This window comes from Meriones unguiculatus, chromosome X (genome assembly GCF_030254825.1).
Source record: "Meriones unguiculatus strain TT.TT164.6M chromosome X, Bangor_MerUng_6.1, whole genome shotgun sequence".
NCBI classification, from domain to species: domain Eukaryota; kingdom Metazoa; phylum Chordata; class Mammalia; order Rodentia; family Muridae; genus Meriones; species Meriones unguiculatus.
This window is the reverse complement of record NC_083369.1, coordinates 40,502,808-40,524,327: the sequence shown is the minus strand read 5'-3', so window position 1 is coordinate 40,524,327 and position 21,520 is coordinate 40,502,808. Positions and strand designations below refer to the sequence as shown.

At 44.2% G+C, this 21,520-nt stretch overlaps 1 pseudogene; it reads right to left on the bottom strand.

The window, feature by feature from the left end:
* Positions 1 to 8,139: 8,139 nt before the first annotated feature.
* Positions 8,140 to 12,006, bottom strand: LOC110541915 (EKC/KEOPS complex subunit LAGE3-like; annotated as a pseudogene).
* Between the last annotated feature and the right edge of the window lie 9,514 nt (positions 12,007 to 21,520).

The following is a 21,520-nucleotide window of genomic DNA, read 5'->3' as shown; positions in this document are numbered from 1 at the left end:
GAACAGGAGGGATTATATAAAGGTTGGAGGGAGAGAGAATTGGGAGAGATAACTGGAATGGGGGGGCAAGATAGAAATATAATGCAGTGAAAACTCCCAGGAACCTATGAGGGTGACCCTAGCTAAGACTCTTAGCAATGGGGCTACAGAGTCTAAACTGCCCATCTCCTATAACAAGGTAAGACTCTCAATGGAGGGTTTGGAACCTACAATTTTTCCTGACAGCATGATGTTTGGGGTAAGAACAAAATTTATAGGAAAAACGTAGAGAAAACTAGATTCAAAGCCAAGTAATGCTAATGAAAATGGAAAGAAGAAGAAGAAGAAAGTGTCTAAGATATTCCTAGGAAACTAGAAAGCAAAGAACATTCATAGGGCTGGACTTTTGCCCAAGAAATCTCAGAAGGGACCTAAGCTATCAACTCTGGCTAAATCTGAAGCTTTTCTTACAAAAAGAAGAGTAAAAGAGGTAGAAAAATCAAAGTGGAATAAAAGCCTAGAGCAGAGGCATGACCTGCCCAGCTGAGTGGTGGCAGTGACACACAGAGCTCATCTGCAAAGACTGGAATTTATACTGGTTATACAAACTGAAGGAAATAGAAACTTGATTATCTGATTTGTATGTTTATTTAAGTTTATGTGTATGTGCATTTTGCTTGCATGTTTATATGCACAACATGTGCGTGATCGATGCAGGTCTTTTTCTAAAATTAGAGTTATGAATTGTAATGAACCACCATGTGAGTGGTGGAAACTAAATCTGGGCCCTCTGTAAAAGCAACAACTCCTCTTAACTACTGGGCCATCATTTTGGCCCCTATTATATGATTTTTAAGTTAACTAGGCAGATTAAATCAAAATAAACTAAACCTGTGATTAAAAAAAATCCCTTCTATGAATTGTTTGGGGTATTTAACACAGCAACTGAAAAGTGAATAGTGCCAGAAGTCCCAAGAACAATTCCAGGGAGGTTCTTAGAAGTTTAGATGGGGTGGTTGTTAGGATTTAGTAGCACAAGTACCTTGGTGGGCTGGGGCCAATGTGTACAGCAAAGAGATCACACCACCCCAAAGATCTAATTTAAGAGATTTATTAGGTAGGGAGAAGCAAAAGACCATTTCAGAGTGGGGATGTCTGCGTGTGTAAGAGAAAGAGAGAGAGAGAGAGGAATGGGGGGGGGGAAGAGAGAGTCCTAGACCACGGCCCTCTCTGTGCCTCAAAAAGCAGGGCCTTATCAGCTGGCAATGACTATGCCTTGCACAAACAATTATCAGCTGTGAACAAACTAAAGCCCAAATGAATCCCACACTTGGGATTAAAACAAAAAACACATTTACTGGTGGTATCTGGAAAAGATCATCCTGAGTGAGCTGTCCCAGAAGCAGAAAGATGCACACGGTATATACTCACTCATATAGACATATAATATAGGATAAACCTATTAAAATCTGTACACCTAAAGAAACTAATCAAGAGGGAGGACTCTTGCTAAAATGCTCAATCCAGAAAGGCAAAGAAGATGGACATCAGAAGAAGGAGAAAAGAGGGAACAAGTCAGGAGCCTGCCACAGAGGGCCTCTGAAAGGCTCTGCCCTGCAGACTATCAATGCTGATGCTGAGACTTACGGGCAACAGTGCAGGGAATTTTAGGAAAGAAGTGGGAAACGGTAAGATCTGGAGAGGACAGGAACTCCACAAGGAGAGCAACAGAACCAAAAAAATCTGAGCACAGGGGTCTTTCCTGAGACTGATACTCCAACCAAGGACCATGCATGGAGATAACCTAAGACCCTTGCACAGTTGTAGTCCATGGAAGTTCAATATCCAAGTGGGTTCCATTGTGATAGGAACAGGGACTGTCTCTGACATGAACTGATTGGCCTGCTCTCTAATTACCTCCCCCTGAGGGGGAAGCAGCATTACCAGGCCACAGAAGAAGACAATGCAGCCACTCCTGATGAGACCTAATTGACTAGGATCAGAAGGAAAGAAAAGACCTCCCCTATCAGTGGACTTGGGGAAGGGCATGCATGCAGAGGGTGGAGGAAGGGAGAGATTGGGATGTGAGGAGGGAGGGAGCTACAGGGGGGATACAAAGTGAATAAAGTATAATTATTAAAGAATTTAAAAACATATTTACATAACTAACTGAGTTTACACTTTGTAAACCAAAACTTCCATTACACTCAACTTTTTATTTTTCTATTCTTGTCTTTATGTATTGGAGTTTGCCCTCCCTCCACTCCTCCCAGTCCCTCCACAACCTCCCATGTCCCACAGATCCACTCCTCCCACATTTCTCTTCAGAAAAAAGAGCAGGCCTCCAGGGATATCAACTGGACATGGTTTAACAAGTTACAAGGCTAGACACAAACTCCTGATTTTAAACCAGCGCAATAAAATTTTTCTGCCCATGACATTTCTATACCTATCAGGAATGTCTTAAACACTTCAAACACGTTTTACAGAGCTGGGGGTAGCTAACACTGAATGACAGGAGCCAACTGATTGTACATTTCCTAAACCACCTGCAATCACCTTGAGCCTCTGAATGCCAGTGCTCTCTGGCAACACAAGGATGAAGATGAGGAAATCTGGACCAGCAACAGCTAGACAGACAGACACAGACAAAGACCAGTCTCACAGCTTTATTTTGTGTGCAGTGTTGGCAAACACTAAGCAACCTGAGGAAAAGCACAGAGAAACAATTAACACCACCACCCTCCTCTCCACAGTAAAACATCTGCTGCGGGAGTGGCTGCCCTCTGGAGGTGTGCAGTGGCTAGGGCAGGAGGATGTGTGAGAGCCCAAGCCGTCTATCCCTGGTGAGGCTTGAAGAACTCAGGCACAAAGAACCTCAGGGCTGTCACCATTGTGGAAAGGTGGCTGAGCAGGGAGGAGATGGAACTGTAGAGGAGGTTGGAGTTTTCAGAAGTTACTCGACTAAAAGTGAGGAGAAAGGAAAAGTCACACTAGAGCCATTAAATGCTCACCTTGGCCCACTCCTCCTCCATGCCTTCCCGGGGGCCAGTGGACTCAGTCCTTCCAGGACACCCTCAGTCTCCCTATCAGACCCCTACGGGCTCAGCCACACCCCCTCCTCACAGTGGCTCTTCAGGTGTCTGTGCATGTACAATGGGGTGGGCTCCTCAGGCAGAGCCAGAAACAGCTGTCTCCTACCCCCAAGCAGGCTCCCCGCTTCCAGAACTTACATCACCAGGTCACTGCCAGTCACTCTGAGCTCCGTGTGAACTGCTCCTTCCAGGGACTCGTCCTCCTGGGTCAGGTACATACGCGCAGTCTCTGCATCCGTGAAGGACAAGAAAGGCACCGTGAGGTCGCTGGTGGGGATACCGTTAAGGTGACTTGTTGGCTCGGGTGCTTTCCCCACTGGCTGCCTCCTCCAGGGTCCTCGGTTCCCCCATTCCTCCACCACCATTTCCTCAAGATGTGCCCCTAATCCCCTCCCTGGCCATCTCAGGACACCCCCTCAGCTGCTGTCACAAACATCAGAAAGGATACAACTCCAGGAACTGGCTTTCCTCGTCTTCTCCCTCCTGCTCTGGATCATGGGGCGGCTTCTCCACAAGGGCAGCTTTCTCCACCAATGCGCCCTCCTCTCCGGTGCCTTCACAACCTCCAGGGATTCCAGAGCAGGCAGAACCATTTGGCACACTGGCACTGTTCTGGGCTTTCTCGGTTCCATCTCTATTGTTCTGGACACCAGAGCTTGGGAGGCCATTCTGGTCTCCACCACTGTTTGCTGTGTCAGTCTTGCCGCTGCCAGAGTCCTTCATGGCTGCTGAGGGAGTCCCAGAACCAACCACCGACACAACATTGCCCTGCCAGTTCTCGGATGGACTGAGATGAGGCCAAATCCCGCCCCCCTCTCCACAATGCATCACGTGAGGTGAAGCCCACAGAACTTGTGAAAACAGGACCTCGCGGGAATTGGTTCTGGACAAAATGTTCGTCCCTGTGAACCTGAGGGACCTGTGATGGTGTGCAGCTGGAGAGCTCAAGTGGACCCCACATCCTCCATTCCCGGGAGGCTGGCCCACTCACACGTGTCCTGGAACCCTGAGGCTTAGCGAGACCACAGTCATGAGCGCTGCAACTCCAATATTCAGACTGCCTGTGAAACCAGGCCTGGTCTGTGTTCTAGACACCCTGAGACCTCCAGGCCCTGAGAGGTGAGTGGTTCAGTCACGCTGCTTTGTCTGGACTGTGTTTCCCCTAAAGCCATTAACACACACAAACACAGCACATACACACACTCATTCACTCACACACGCGTACTCGTGCGCACACTCACACACGCGTACTCGTGCGCACACACACACACACACACACACACACACGGGCCAAGTTTTCAGGTTTATTATTCTCTCACACGACTGCCTGAGAGGCACTGTCACAAATGTCGTTTTTAGCCTCCCTGTGCTCCTGTAGCCCCTGAAAAGGGTATCCTAAAAATGTTACAACCCCAGGAGCAGAGTTCCAGTTGGTATTGAAGCATCTCCACTGCGTCCAGAGACATCTGGTACCTGTGGAATGACAGCTGCCTCTTCAGCTGCCTACAGGGTTCCTTGTGCTGAGACTGTCAGGAAAAGTCTGGCTACCGTATCTTCTGGGCCACTCCCGTGAGTGAAACTGCCATGGCCACCCTCAGATGCAGAACTCTGGAAGCCAACACAGGCATCAGGAGCTTGGGGCATGTCTATCCTCACTTTCTTCACTGCCTGCTCTCCCGTCTGAGTTCATACACTGCTCCTGCATGACGACACTAGTTTTCTACTCAGCATCCACCTCCAACAGAACCTCACCACTCACCCTCTCTTGAATGACTGAGGCGAAAGGAGCCAACTTCACAGCGTTGTATGCAGTGCCTGTGTGAAGCCCACTGAGCCCATGCAGACAGGATCTTGTTAGAGTTGGTTCCCACTGAGTCTTCACTCCCCTAGGCCTTGGGGAGTAAGCGGCCTCTCTGAGAGCCAAAGAACCATTTCTCCCTCACACAGTCCTTACCCTGGGAACTTGGACAAGTGGAGCCCGTCCTAAGGCATCCAAGCCAGGAGCCTGAGTCTGTGCTCACCCATCTGCACACAAAGCCTCATCATTCAAGAGGCAGCAAGCAGGGCTCTCAGAGAGGCCTGACACCCACCCAGAACAAACCAGGGACAGATAGTACTGGGAACATCCAAGACAAAGTAAGGAAAGAAATCAAGAATGCCATCAGATTTGAAAGAAAGAAAACTGCCTTTACTGACTTTCACCTACATGCCCCGCCCCTCTCTCTCGTGCACACACACACACACACACACAGTCTGACAGGAATGACAAAATAGTCATAACAACTAATGAGTGAGTTTAACAAGATTCTTCCATGAAGGCTGTTTGGACACAGCTAGGCACCACTTCACAAACACAATTATCCCACTGCTATTCTCCATTAATCTGAAAGGTCCAGGAGCCACAAAATTCCCACTCTGGGCTTCCTACTTTGGTGTGATCTCACACCAAATCAGTTTTTTACCTTTGTAAAAAACAAGCAACCCGATGGTCATGAGGGTGGCATGGCAACCCTAGATTTGGGGAGTGTAAGGCCCATATTAGAATATGGTTAAGAGCGGAGGTGAGAGGACAGAAGGCCTGTAGAAAACAAGAGAAACTGAGGTGGGGGCATCTCTGTGACAAGCTGGAGACCCAAGTCAGGGTAGGCTCCTGCGACGATGTGAGGGGGATTCAAGCAGAGACTCCTAGTAGCAGAGACCACAGAGACAGAAGAGAACACCCTCTAACTAGACTAGTCCCCTAGTAGAGGGAGGGGAACACCAACCCAGCCTCAAAAACTTTGATCCAAATTTTACCCTGCCTACAGGATGTACAGAGATAAAGACAGAGCAGGTAGAGCAGAGATTGAGGGAATGCCCAACCAATGCCTGCCTCAACCAGACCCAGCCTAGAGTGCCAACCCCTGACACTGCGAATGATACTCAGATAAGCCTGCAGACAGGAGCCCTACAGAGTTGTCCTCTGAGGGACTCTACCCAGCAATGCCTCAAAACGGATGCTGAGACTGCACAGCCAAACACTGGGTGGTGTGTAGGGAGTCTTGTGGAAAAGCGGGAGGAGACAGAAAAGGACCTGGGGATGACAGAAGCGCCACAAGAAGACCAACAGAGTCAACTAACCAGGGCTCAGAGGGAAGAGGACACACTCCATCCCTATGCTACCTGATGAGCTGGGGTGGACGGGAAGAGGGTTCCCCTTTTCTGAGGAATAGGAGAGAGGGAGGGGACTGGGAGGCGAGGTGGGATGGGGCTATAACCAGCATGTGAAGTGAATAAAAAATAAATTAAAAAAGAACATGGTTGAGTAGTATACATGGAGAAATTTATTAAGTGAATATATAGCTGTTTAACTCCAGAATCCTGCCTCTTCTAATATACCTTAAGGAGCTGTGTATTTTTTTATGGAATTATTCATGATAGGGGTAAAACTGGAAAACGCTAAATGTTTGATGGTTTATTATATTAGGGTGTTTTATGTAGTGGTCTTTGCCTCAGAGTTCCACAAAATGGTAATGATATGCGGCTATAATCATAGATCAGTGCCTAACCCAATTGTCATCAGAGATGTGTCATTCAGCAAATAATGGGAGCAGACCTAGAGACCTACAGCCAAATATCAGGCAGAGCCAAGGGTGATATATTTACACAGAAAATTTAGTAGCTGCTTTGGGGACCCCGCATAAGAGTGGGTATGGGATTGTAGGAGTCAGAGGGCTCACGAGGACACCATGAGAACAGGACCCACGGAATCAACCAAGCAGGGCTCATGGGGGTTCACAGACACCGAAGCAGCAATCCCTAGGTCCTCTGCATGCACCTTATGGCTGTGTAGCTCGGTGTTCTCGTGGAACTCCTAACAGTGGGAGTTGGGGGAGGGGGTGTCTGTGACTCTCTTGCATGTTCTTGGGACCCTTTTCCTGCTACTGGGTTGACTTGTCCACCTTTGAGATGAGGGTTTGTGCCAGTCTTAATGTAACTGGTTATGCCACGTTCAGTTGCTATTCCTAGGAAGCTACTCTTTTCTTGGGGGACGGAGGTGCAGGGGGAGAGAACTGTGAAAGAGGGGAGGTGGACTGGGGACTGGGAAGGTTGGAGGGAGGGAAACTGCAGTCAGGATGAGAGAAGATGAAAAGGAAACAAAACTAAGAAAAGGCTTAGTTTTAGAATTAAATCACAGTGATTTCATTTACAGAATAAATGAAAGAACAACAGCCAAAAAGAATTTCAGAAAATGGAAGGCTTTTGTAAGTTTTGAAGAAAACTGACATTAATATTAAAACCTCACAAGCTAATTTTATATACTGAATAGATTAGTAGAACTAATACCTTTAATTTAAAATTTTGTTTTTTGCCTTTGGGCCCTTCTGTGTAGGACTTGTGTGCGTGGTGTCTTTGGGGTACAGAGGATATCACTGGGTCCCATGGACCTGGAGTTAGAGGGTTGTTAGTCACCATGAACATTCTAGGAAAAGAACCTGTGTCCTCATGACGTGCAGCCTGTGCTCTTAACAAATGAGTCATCTATCTCTCTAAAGCAGAAGTTCCTTCTCAAAAACAACAAGCAAAGCTATTTCAAAGAAAATGATAATCACAAAATTTATAATGTCACAAAATGATGTCACAAAATTTGTTTGTTGTTGGCTGAATGTTACTCTGCATTGAAGCCATTATCTCCTGATTGCTAGGTAAGCACTGTTTCTTCTTTCAGACATTGCTGTGCTTAGTGCTTAATGATTGGCCTTAAGGGACTTGATTTTTCTTCCTAACGTGTCCTAAATTATTTTAGACGACAAGAAATTCTCAATCCCATAAAGTTTTCACAAAAGCGCACACATGAAACAGACACACACACACACACACACACACACGGAGGTTTCTACCATAGCCAAAAGTAAAGTCATACAAACAAGCAAAAACCCACAGTAGGTCACTTGTATTTTGTTCAGGAACGAATGTTTACATATCCATTCCCTTAGCAACAGTGAAACAAGCTTGTCAAGAGACTTAGAGCATCAAAACATTGAACTTTGAAATGCCTCTGTCTTGTCTTGTAGCAGGTGACAGGTTAATTATTATGACTCCTTCCTCTTCTTCGTTTAACAACAACCACAAACCAAAAGCATTGATGTTTCTCATCACCAGGGAGAGCTGGTCAAGGTGAGTGTTGGTGGAATTTTGGAAGAGGACAGGGTCTTTAGTATTCCACCTGCTGTGTGTGTGTGTGTGTGAGAGAGAGAGAGAGAGAGAGAGAGAGAGAGAGAGAGAGAGAGAGAGACTACCAGGGAAATGATGAGGGATCTGTTTGGGTCCACCACACCATGCCTTCCTGCTTACATTAAATCCACCCGGGACTCCATTAGGAAACCCCTACCGTGCACACCACCTCCCAGCCTTGAGGCCACCCGGACTCCAGACTTTTGGAAAACTGACACAGCCAGGACACTGTTGTTCACAGTGCACTCCTGTGGAAGCACCACTTGCTGGTGACGGGCGTTGGAGACCAGGGACCTGCGGGCCATGTCTGCCTCCACTGCAGACCGGAAAGGCACTGTTACAGAGCTGGGAGAAGGTTATGCTTAAGGTACCATCCACTATTAGGTTTCCTCTTGCTGTGCGGCCTGGAATACTTCTGAGTTCTGTCTGGCACTACCTTTTTCTGCCCCCCAAGTCCAGGACTACCCCTGCCTGAACCTTCTTTCTGAGGATTAAACAAGCTCACCCGCCTCCAATCTCCCCCATGGTTCGGGTTTTCTCCTATGTCCTGAAATCTTCTCAGGCTTAGGTGACTTCCTGCCTGCCAGCATGACATTTCTTCTTGGACTGACTGCCCAGAGTGTACCAGTCTCTCTCTTCCCTGTCCTGCTTCCAACCTTCCTGCTTATCCTCCCGAAGCCTCCATTTCACAGTTTATCCTTCTTATCTTCCCGTAGCCCCTGCCAAGGGTCTCCTACAAAAGGATGCTGTTCCGGGAGTCGTTTGCAGTTGCTGGTGCAGTATCTCTGCTGGGTCCAGCGAGAAGCGGTGTCTGCTCGTCCTGGGTAACGACAGGGGCCTCCTCAGCTGCCACTCCTGACCCGACAGGGCTCCCTGGGCAGGAGCTGCCTGGAGCAGCCCGACTACCGGCATCTTGTGGGACGCCCACAGCAGCTGAACTCTGAGAGCTAGGCTGGACGTCGGGAGCTTGAGGTCTGTGCTGCCTGTCCTCACCTTCATCTTCAAACCCTGTTCTGCCACATGAGTCCTCACCGGGATCCTGCAAGGCGATTCTGACTTTCCACCCAACGACCCTGGCTCAAGCAACTGTACCACCCAGGCTCAGCTGTGGAAGTGAGGTGGTGGTTACAAGGCCCACTCACTAACATCCAGCCCAGCCTATGAGGACCACTGAGCTTGCCTAAGTAAGTTCTCGCCAGGGTTGCTTCCCTCTGATCTACTGCCTGGCTCTTGGTGGGTGTCCCTGGGGACCTACGTGTTCTGCTCCCTAACTCGCTTCCCCACACACCGGGAGACTTGTACTGACAGAACCTTTCAATATAGGATTCCCCCAGGGTTTTCCACCCTCGAGTGTCACTGATCCCTTGGCACACAGAAAGCCTGAGGCTGCAGGAAACTCAACCATGGCAGAGCTAGTGCATGGCGTTTCAAGAGCACCTGCACGAGCTTGTCCAGCCTGTGTCCAAGATAAACGCAGTTGTTGGAAGCCTAAGAGAAGGTTCCTCTGACCGCTCTCCCCAAACTGTTCCCCTTGAACTCAGACCTTTGCACACATGCTGTGCCACATCTGTCACCAGGTAGACATCCCTTAATGACACTGATCAGTGTGGCTGAAAGAGAAGGCCCATCACAGCCCTCAGTGCTGGCAGAGATCAGAGACAGATCTTTCCCGCCTCCTGGCAATCATGTTCCCGTGTTGGGGATGGCATGGATGGCACTGGATTGACTCAGAGGCATTTAATTCTCTCTTAGAACTGGATGATGGATGGAGGATATGTCAGCAGGATGATTACAGGAACATTTGATCCTATGGGCACTAACAGTGTTTTCAAAGACCTGGGACCCATTTGACATAATATGGGGCATGGCATTGCGGAACCATCTGTTAGGACAATGGCCTTAGGTTGGAGTCCTTGGCCGCAAGCTGTCAGGTGTAGGTTGATTTTCCTTTTCACAGTGAAAAAAGATATGCTTTAAGGGCAGAGCTAATTCGATTTTTTAGGAGCATAGCAATAGCTGGTGCCTTGAAATTCTGTTTTCTGATGTCTGGTGGTGTTGAATTGGTGAGAGACTGTATGGCGTCTCAGTTTGGGTGATCTTGTGGCCATTCAGGTTGAAGATGAAATCATAGAAACTGCTGAGATAAGAGAGTAAGGACAAGACCATCTGGTTGTCTGGGCATCCTCAAAGTCCCATGTGATCTGGGTGTTACACACGAGGCAGGAGACTGAGCCTACTGACCTGTAAGGGACTCATTGGTACCTCATGTCCCCAGCTTGTGTAGCGATGTTCTGCTCGAGTTTGGGAACTGTATCAGTTCCTCAAGACTCATAGGGCATTGTGAACTGTTGTAGTTGCCCTCTCCAGAGGGTGATTTCATCCACAGGCTGAGTCAGGGCTGGGTGAATTCTGCATTGCCACAGCAAGAGGGTCAGAAGCAGGCTGCTTCATTTGTATGGTTCCACACAGTCCGGGGTAGTGGTGGTTGTGATAGTAGTGATTTCCAGTGATGAGCAGAGCTCATGGAGAATGTGAAGGACTTCTAGGGGATTCCAGCCAGGAAAATAATGAGAATTTTTGTGGATGAGCGATTGGCCCATTGTGAACCAGAAGCACACTTGAATGATGTGAAATAGGGACAGAGGCCTTGAGGGCAGCCTGGGTCAACACAAATCTGAGCGATGGGGAGGCCTAGGATACCGGCAGCATCTTGTTTCAAATTGTGCCCTAACCAAACTGTTACCATTGTCATCTTTTCTGGTGAACATGGAAGTAGGTAAAGCCTTCTCGTGTCTCACTGCAAAAGATCAGCCCCTTAAGGGCACAGTTCAGAGAGAACTGGTACTGTCAGCCAATACACTGGCAATGTGAGTACAAAGATGGGGTCTCAATTAGCCATGGTGTCCCGTGAGGGTGTTCACAATCCATCAGAGAGTCATTAAATGGTCAACTGGAATACCCAAGAACCACTAGGACCCAAGAACACACCTTGATGCAATGGGATCACCAAGAGCAACAGCAGAGTCATCACCTTTTTCTTTCTTACCCTCACTTATATTGAATTGGCTGGTGAAGATTCTGGACACCTGAAACTTTTAATCAACTTTTGTCTGCACTATTTTTTCCCTTTTGATGCAGGTCACACAGCATTTTAGACCCCCAGCCTTTTTTTTTTTTTTTTTTTTTTTTTTTTTTTTTTTTTTTTTTGACTAGGCCTCAGCTAGGCAGAAGCAGCTAAGCCTAACCTGATATCCCTTAGGTCAGGTGTATATTTTATTGGCTTCCACTTCACCCTTCAGGCCTCACAGGTAGGCTGCTTTAGCCCTTGGCTATTTCACCCATATTGCTCTTGTTCTGTTGCTGGAAGAGGGGCTACTTAAATATTTGTTATCCCAGAAAATAAACTAAATTTCTTAGCTTATTTTCTTGCTACTGTGATACAATATCCTGACAAAAGGAGCTTATGGGATAAAGGATTTATTCAATCTTACATTGAAAGGATATTATTTATCTTGATAGGGTAGTCAAGGCAGCGAGAGCTTAAAGGAGCTGGTGGCATCGTATCTACAATTAGGAAATGGAGAATGATAAAAGTATGCTACTCTTTAACTTTCCTTTCCCATTTATGGTCCGTAATTCCAACCTTTGAATGGTCCCACTCACACTGGCCAAATCTTCTCTCTCTGTTAAGGTGATCTTGGTACTTCTCCACAGGCATGCCCAGAGACCTATCTCCCAGGTGACTGTAAACGCTGTCAAGCTGACAGCATTGACCATCACAAGTCCACTTCTTGTCTGCTTGACACCCAAGCACATTATTTTTTTTTAATTTTTTATTAATTAAACTTTATTCACTTTTTACCCCCCCCCGTAGCTTCCTCCCTCCTCCCCTCCCAATCCCACCGTTCTTCCCCCTTCTCCACGAATGCTTCTCCCCAAGTCCACTGATAGGGGAGGACTTCTTTTCTTTCCTTCTGATCCTAGTCAATTAGGTCTCATCAGGAGTCGCTGCATTGTCTTCTTCTGTGGCCTGGTAATGCTGCTTCCCCCTCAGAGGGAGGTAATTAGAGAGCAGGCCAATCAGTTCATGTCAGAGACCGTCCCTGTTCCTATTACAATGGAACCCACTTGGATACTGAACTGCCATGGGCTACATCTGTGCAGGGGTCTTAGGTTATCTCCATGCATGGTCCTTGCTTGGAGTATCAGTCTCAGGAAAGACCCCTGTGCTCAGATTTTTTGGTTCTGTTGCTCTCCTTGTGGAGTTCCTGTCCTCTCCAGATCTTACTATTTCCCACTTCTTTCATAAGGTTCCCTGCACGCTGCCCAAAGGTTGCCCATAAGTCTCAGCATCTGCTTTGATAGTCTGCATGGCAGAGCCTTTCAGAGGCCCTCTGTGGCAGGCTCTTAACTTGTTTTCTGTTTTCTTCTTCTGATGTCCATCCTCTTTGCCTCTCTGGATGGGGGTTGAGCATTTTAGCCAGAGTCCTCCCTCTTGATTATTTTCTTTAGGTGTACAGATTTTAGTAAGTTTATCCTATATTACGTGACTATATGAGTGAATATATGTGTGTCTTTCTGCTTCTGGGACAGCTCACTCAGGATGATCCTTTCCAGTTCCTGCCATTTGCTTGCAAATTTCATGATTTCCTTGTTTTTTATTACTAAGTAATATTCCATTGTGTAGATGTACCACAATTTCTGTATCCATTCCTCAGTTGAGGGGCATCTGGGTTGTTTCCAGATTCTGGCTATTACAAATAAAGCTGCTACAAACGAACAAATGACTTAACTCCAGAAGGTCAGGTCTTATCACAAAAATACAAGAGCATGAAAACTCAACACAGCATATCTCCTCCAAAAATTAGTACTCCTATGGCAATGTTCCCTGAGGAAAGTAACTTAGTTGATTTATGCTGAAATTATAATGTAATAAAAATATTTCTCCCTTTCCTTTCTTCAGACCAAATCCTCCCATAGACCCCTTCCCAATTTCCTTCAAATTCATGGCTTCTTTTTCATTATTTGTTAATTAATACATGTATATTTATTTGTATATACATATATATTTCTAAATATAACCTGCTGAATGCATATAATGTTACTTTTATGTATAATTTCAGGGCTGACCTTTTTGCCATTGGACAACAAATTGGTGTGCTGCTTCCTGGAGAGGACCACCTCGCCTGCTCCCAGCTTTAATAAGTTGTGGGGCTTTGCTGGATAAGATTGAAGTCAGTTCTCTCAGGATGGCAATTTATTTGCGCTCAGTCTACGATGATGGGCTCCCTTTTCTCAGTGGTGTGCTTAAAGTCTCCCCTGGTCTGGGTGACTCCAGGTCTTATAAGGAGTGTCACATAGCCCTCCTTACAGATTACAGGCCTGATCCTTTCCAGATAAGAAAAAGCATGATCCATCAAGCCATCTGGGAATTCCTAGAAATATTTCACCCTCTTAAGGATCTTAGTCTTCAGCAGTGACCTTCAAAGGTACTTGGAGAGTCCCCACCACAACCACCTATAGGATATTTAGGTACTGTGCTCTCCTTCTTGTGATAGGCCCATGTTACTGCATGGGAAATGAGGCACTATACCACTACATGCAAATCAAGTATCTTTGTTCCCCTGACCCCATTAAATAAAAGACATTCACTCTCAAAATCCCTCCTATTGCCCAAAGTTTATAAATCCCTGATTTCAAATAAACATGCTGGGGATGCATGCTGCTGGCACATTCATGCTGCATGATATCATCAGCCTTCTATCATGGCCAGAGATTTGTCATTTGGGCCTTGTCTCACCAGGCCTGCCACCAAGTCCGATGGGCCTAGACCTTGTCAGGCCTGTGCCTTGGCCACATCTTTGCCATGCTCAGCACAGCAACTTAACCAAGAGCTATAATACTTCGGTATCACCATAGGCTTTGGAATGCCTGAGTTTCTACTGCAACCAGCAATCTCATTTTATAAGAGCTAAACTGTAACATTCTGTGGAAAACCCAAGCCTAGCACACTCAGACCTTGCCCTAAAGCACAGGTGGCTACTGTGAGAGAAACAGAACTCTCTGTTCTCTGTCCAGAAACCAGTTCCAGGCCTCCGCTGAAATCTAGAACCCCAAAGAATGGAGAATGACACACAATTGCCTGTAGTTATTTGTATAGATAGGCTCAAGAACATTTACTTATTTAGCAGAGGACCATAATAGGGTTCTCATGACCAATGTTAGACTTCCTGTAGCACCTACACACACACACACACACACACACACACACACACTCAATTTTTTAAATAAAATAATTTTTAAATGCAGTATGGAACTGAATAAGGAGTTCTCAAAAGAAGAAATGCAAATGTAGAGTGGGAGACTGATCACCCAGCAGACTTTTCTCAGGGGGTAAAAAGCTCTATTCTCCAGGCCAAAATGGATTGTAGTCAATGGGGAACTTACTGACAGTAGACAGTGACTATAGAAAAGGAAAGAAGGAGAAAAAAAAAAAGACCACACACACATACACTCACACACTAGATAGATGAAGCAAAACAAACTCCATTGAGCATATTCAAACAAGCTTCAACATACACATACATACACACACAGAGACAGACAAACATTCACACATTGGGTAGATGGAGCACAGCTTCAATGAGCAAGCTCCAACCATTTTACATACATACACATTCATACACATACATATTGGATGGATAGAGTAAACTCAAATGAGTGCGCTGCAACAATTTTATTTTTTTTCTCCCATAGCTTATATACCCTAGCAAAATCTTTCAAGCAGCACAAAAATCACAATGTGATTTCATCCTATTTTTCTTTATGTGAACAATTACAATGAGTATACATAGAAAAAAAAATGTTCCCTAATACCATCATATAAGCAAATGTTTTGTGTATTATGAGTGAAAAACAAATTATTACTGGGCCTGCAGATATTCCAACCAAGGACCATGCATGGAGATAACCTAGACCTCCTGCTCAGACATAGGCCATGGGCAGTGTCCATGTGGGTTCAAGTGGGTTCCCTAGTAAGGGGAGCAGAAGCTGTCTCTGACATGAACTCAGTGGCTGGCTCTTTGATCACCTCCTCCTGGGCAGGTGCAGCCTTATCAGGCCACAGAGGAAGACAATTCAGCCAGTCCTGATAAGACCTGATAAGCTAGGGTCAGATGGAAGGGGAGGAGGACCCCCCTGTTAGTGGACTTGGGAAGGGGCATGGGAGGAGATGAGGGAGGGAGGAAGAGAGGGATTAGAAGGAGATGAGGGATGGGGCCACAGCTGGGATACAAAGTGATTAAAGTTTAATAAATAATTAATAAAAAATTTAAAAAAGAAAAACAAATTATTTTTAAAAATACATTTGTAACCAAACACTTTGCTATAGATTAGGTGTAAACAAGCAAGGTGATTTTTCAACAAGTTTCTCTTTATTGTCAGGCTGGCATTTGCAATTACAATAAAACAAACAATTATCTTAAAAAGTAATTTTATAAAAATCTTTTTTAGAAGATTTTTTTTAATTTTTAGTTTTTTATATTAATTACAGTTTATTTACTTTGTATCCCAGCTGTAGCCCCCTTCCTCATTCCCTCCCAATCCCACCTTCTCTCCCTCATCTCCCATCTGACCCTAGCTTATCAGGTCTCATCAGGACTGGCGGCAATGTCCTCCTCTGTGGCCCAGCAAGGCTGCTCCTCCTTTGGGGGGGGGGGGGCAAAGAGCCAGCCACTGAGTTCATGTCAGAGACAGTCTCTGTTCCTCTTACTAGGGAATCAACTTGGATACTGAGCTGCCATAGCTTACATCTGAGCAGGGGTTCTAGGTTATATCCAAACATGGTCCTTGGTTGGAGAATCAGTCTCAGAAAAGAACCCTGCATCCAGATATATTTGGTCCTTGTAGAGCTCCTGTTCTCTCCAGGTCCCACTATCTCCCCCTTCTTTCATATGATTCCCTGCACTCTGCCACAGGTTTGGTTATGAGTCTTAATATCTGCTTTGATACACTGCTAGGTAGCATCTTTCAGAGGCCCTGTGTGGTAGTCTCCTGTCCTGTTTCTTGTTTTCTCCTACTTCCAGTGTCCATCCCATTTGTCTTTCTAAGTGAGGATTGATCATCTTGCCCTGGATCATCTTTCTTGTTTAGCTTCTTTAGGTGTACTATAAAAATCTTAAAAGAATCACAAATCTAAACTTTTATATGAAAAATCAGCCATTTCTACTTTAAATCATTAAACTGTACATCTATGCATTAACAATTTTATTAAATCATATTAGTAAGCTAGGTGCAAAAAAAAATGAGTATAAGAAATGAATCATCACCTTGTTGTCACCAGCCCAGCTTCGTCCAGAGAGTCACATCAGTTAGTGCTAATTTGGGCTATTACTCTTGCTCCCTAACCTCAAAATGTCCTTAGCTCAGCTATTAAGAGTGTGCCTTTTTGAACTTTAAATTATTCTTCAAGATTCTCTACATCAGAGCCACTGACAAAAACATCTTAACCTATCTTTCTAAAACTATTTAAAGTTAAATCAGGAGTTCTGTAAAATCATTAATTCATCTAAACAGCCTTATTTCATGAAAGTTCATCTTCATGTTGATCTACAGGAAAATTGCTCAACAGAGCAGGCTATCACCCAGGAAACAATCACACCAGACAATTGGCAGTGAAGTTCTCCCCATGCCGACCACACCATGACAGATATATGAGAAATAGAGCAATGGCAAACATGAGAAGGCACCTTAGCAGCAAGAAGCAATCCACAGGTTAAGCTCCTAGGGCTATGCCTCTCTACAAGGTACACCCATCTCAGCTGAGCCATCTCCAGGAAGTTCATTTGCCCACTGCAGCAACTCCTGCATGGTGTCTGCCAGCAAAAGACTTAAAAAAATATGCACCATCCTTAGCCATCAGGAAAATACAAATTAAAACTATTTTGGGATTTCATCTTTCCCCAGTCAGAATAAATAATAGTTCCCCACCCCCGAAGGGAGGAGCAGTCCTGTTAGGCCACAGAGGAGGGCTTTGCAGCCAGTCCTGAAGATACCTGATAAAACAGGATCAGATGAATGGGGAGGAGGTCCCCCCATCAGTGGACTTGGAAAGGGGCACGGTGGAGATGAGGGAGGGAGGGAGGGACTGGGAGGGAATGAGGGATCGGGACACGGCTGGGATACAGAGTTAATAAAATGTAACTGATAAAAAAAATAAAAAAAAAACTAAAAAAAATTAAAAAAGAATAAATAATAGTAGTAGTAGCAAATGCTGAAATGGTTATTAGCTTAAAAGGAACATTTATTCACTATTGGTAGGCATTCAAACTGTAATAGCTACTATGGGAACCAGTGTGGAGTTTTCCCAAATGCTAGAAATAGATATATGAACCAGCTCTATTACTCCTGGGTATATTCTCAAAGGATTCTACATTCTACTAGAGATACTTACTCAGCCAAGTTCATTGCTGCTGTGCTCTCTCCTCTCTCTCTCTCTCTCTCTCTCTATATATATATATATATATATATAACAGTATATTAGTTAGTTGTAAAGAAAAATGAAAATTGAAAGTAAGTGGTTAGAAATGGAAACAACCATTCTGAGCCAGATAATCCAGACCTAGAAATACCAATGCTGCTGCTTCTTTTTCATATGTGAATCTCAGCTTTGAAGCTTTAGATATGCATTTTAAAAGTGAAGTACCTACAGAAGTCAGGAAACTAGAAAATGACTATAGGGGTACATTTTTTTAAAAAGTGGAGATAGTGGAAAACAGGTGGTCTAAAGTAAGAAAGGAGAATAATGAGCCATAAATGCTTAAGCGGGGGTGGAGGATACAAGGACAGGGAAGAAGATGAGGTATGAAGATGAATAACTAATCCTGAAGATCTTTGAAAAAGCTATATGGCAACCTGACACCTTAGAAGCTTCCTGTAAAACACCACCCCATCCACCCCCACACACACCCACACACACAGAATGACCTTATGTAGAAATATAATGTCTCTTCCAGATACCATAAGCTGTCAAACATAAAGCCCACTGCCAGATGTAAATTATAACCTGGGTCCCCTATGTCCTCAAAACAATACATGCTATTTTTATCACACTTGTTTACCTTCAGAACTTGATGGTAAGACCCCCATTGCTGAAGACACCGTGTACTTGAATCATAGGACATAGAGAAATCAAGCTGGTATTGACCTGGAAGCATTAGCCCATGCACACTTTTGATGGAAACAGTCAACAGTCAATCAACAGTCTTACCCAGTTGTGAACTCTGCGAACTACAATAACAACAGGCATATTCTGTAACATTACATAATATATTACCAAATTTATGGCAATTAGTTATAAAAATTAAAATTTCAATCAATTATGTAATAAATATTTATACTCAAATTTCAAAAAGAACATCTTGTCTACTAAAAATAAACCCGACCAATTTATATGGTTCCAACATATAATAGCAGAAATGGAAAAATCAGGATGTAAAGGAAGTCTTAGAACAAAGAAAGACCGAAACACAGCAGGGAAAACACACACACACACACACACACACACACACTAATTCTACTGTTCCATGTTCAACATCTGGGTCAAATGATAAAACTGGCCAGGTTCCAAAGGTTTGCTACCTGCAGCACACACTTATCTTTAGCCTTCTCCACACCATGCCTACAGCCCCTAACTGAGAAGTTCAACTACAATGTCTTCTAGCTCTCTACTAGTTATCCTGTAATATTTCTGGTCTGGATGTTTAAAAAAAATCTAGTGAAGACTATTAGATGGTATAATGCTACGAATGAAACTGTTAATCCTATGTACCCACTGGTTCTGAACCCTTATACTTTGTTAAACTCAATTCCTTCTGATACAAAATATTTTATAGTCCTAAATATGAAAGATAACTTTGTCCCTATACCAGCTCCGAAGTCTCAGTTTCCTTTTTGGCTTTGAGTAGACTAGCAGATAAGGTTGGAATAAAAAAAAAAAAAAAAAAAAAAAAAAAAAAAAAAACTTACCTTTGACTGTTCTTCATTGAGGCTTTGTAGTCATTTAGTTATTTTTAGACAGGTCTCCTAGCAAGGAACCTAAATGACTGTGATATTTATACAACTTTAGGTAGTAATTTTACAAACACTTGATGATCTTTTTCTTTGCTCTCCTTCCTTAAAAATAGGCCACTAAATCTCTTAGTTGACAGAGGATATCTAATTTCTAAGCCCAGAACCCAATTATTATTATACAAGGCATTATATCTAGCATTAATTTTTCCTCTAAGGCATAAGTTCTTGGGGGAATTATATTTAAGCCATTTAGTCCCTTACAATTGCTAGCACTAGAAAACAGCTTAGGATTTTTTTTAAATTAATGGTTTATTTGTATTTTACATACACTGGTGTTCCGCCTGCATGTATGTCTGTGTGAGGGTATCAGGTCCCCTGAAACAGTTGTGAACTGCCATATGGGTGCTAAGAATTGAACCCTGATTCTTTGGAAGAGCAGCCAGTGCTGTTAATGGCTGAGACATCTTTCCAACCTCAGTTTTATTTTTTTAATTAGTAGTCTTCTGTTGGTTTTTTTGTTTCCTCAATACAAATTCATGGCTAAGTCTCTGTATAAATACTTAAAAGAACATAACAGCTGAGCCCCTCATATCTTGTAAAGAAAAACAAGAGGCTTTTAATTATCAAAAGCCCTTCTTGCTCAATATTCCAGCTTTAAAGTTGCCAGAACATGATAAGATTTTAAAAGAAGGCAGCATGGATATCTGTGTGTCACCTAAGTGCCTGGTACCTGCAGAGGCTGAAAGAGGGCATTGGATCCCCTAGAAATGGAATTAAATGGTTGGGAGATGACATGTGGATGCTGAAAATCTAACCTGTTCAAGAGCAGCCAGTGTTCTTTTTTATTTTTATTTTATTTATTTATTTTTTTGAGTTACATTTTATTAACTTTGTATCCCAGCTGTATCCCACTCCCTCATTCCCTCCCAATCCCACCCTCCCTCCCTCATCTCCTCCTCCCCCTTTCCAAGTCCACTGCTAGGGGAGGACCTCCTCCCCTTCCGTCTGACCCTGTTTTATCAGGTATCTTCAGGAATGGCTAAAAGTCCTCCTCTGTGGCCTAGCAGGGCTGCTCCTCCCTTGGGTGGTGGGGAGGTCAATGAGCCTGCCGTTGAGTTCATGTCAGAAATAGTCCCTGTTCCACTTACTAGGGAAACCCACTTGGATACTGAGCTACCATGGGCTACGTCTGAGCAAGGATTCTAGGTTATAGCTATACACGGTCCTTGGTTGGAGAAACAGACTCATAAAAGACCCCTGAGTCCAGATATATTTGGTCCTTGTGGAGCTCCTGTCCTCTCCAGGTCATACTAACTCCCCCTTCTTTCATATGATTCCCTGTACTCTGCCCAAGGTTTGGTTATGTGTCTCAGTATCTGCTTTGATACACTGCTAATACTCTTGATACTCTTTTTTTTTTTTCAAATTAACATTCTCTCATGAGCAAGGACACAAAAGTCTTTTAAAATTAGCAAACCAAGTCTAATAACATTATTCTATGTAGTGAGGTAGTATATACATTTTACAAAAGATTAGTCTACCATTCAAAAATTAATATTAATAGCATAAAAATGAACACAAGTGTATAAGCCAAAGTTCAACTAACTTCATGATAAATGTTCCAAATAAATTAGTAATAGAAAGGAATGTCCTTAACCTAATAAATACCTTAGTAGTTTCTACAATATCTAAATACAGACAAACAAGGGAAAATTTGCTTGGATGAAGGAAATGTTCTAAATCTATGCTGTTGTTATGATCATATACAAAAGTTTCTTGAATTGTGTATTTTAAATGCTTTAGTTATTGTTAGGTCAATTTAACTTCATAACGTTTTTTTTTTCCTTTTTTTTTTTTCAATGCAGTTTATTCAGGAACCTTGAACAATCCTCGGACCCTGGGGAAAGCCAGCCCACAGCTTAAATAGCCTCTGGGTAGCCAACCCAGGCGTGCCACGTGGGCAATGCAGATAGGTCCACATACATGGAAGCAAGCCAGATCCTCAGCCTTAGCCAAATGTGGAGTTGTTCGTGACAGAGAGCACTCACCATCGGGAAGGTGGAAGGCGGAAACCAGCTCCATCTTTAAGGCACGGCATTACGCTGCTCTCTACAGTTCCCCCTTTTTGTTTTAGACGCATCAGGCAAGAGTAGAGGTCTGAT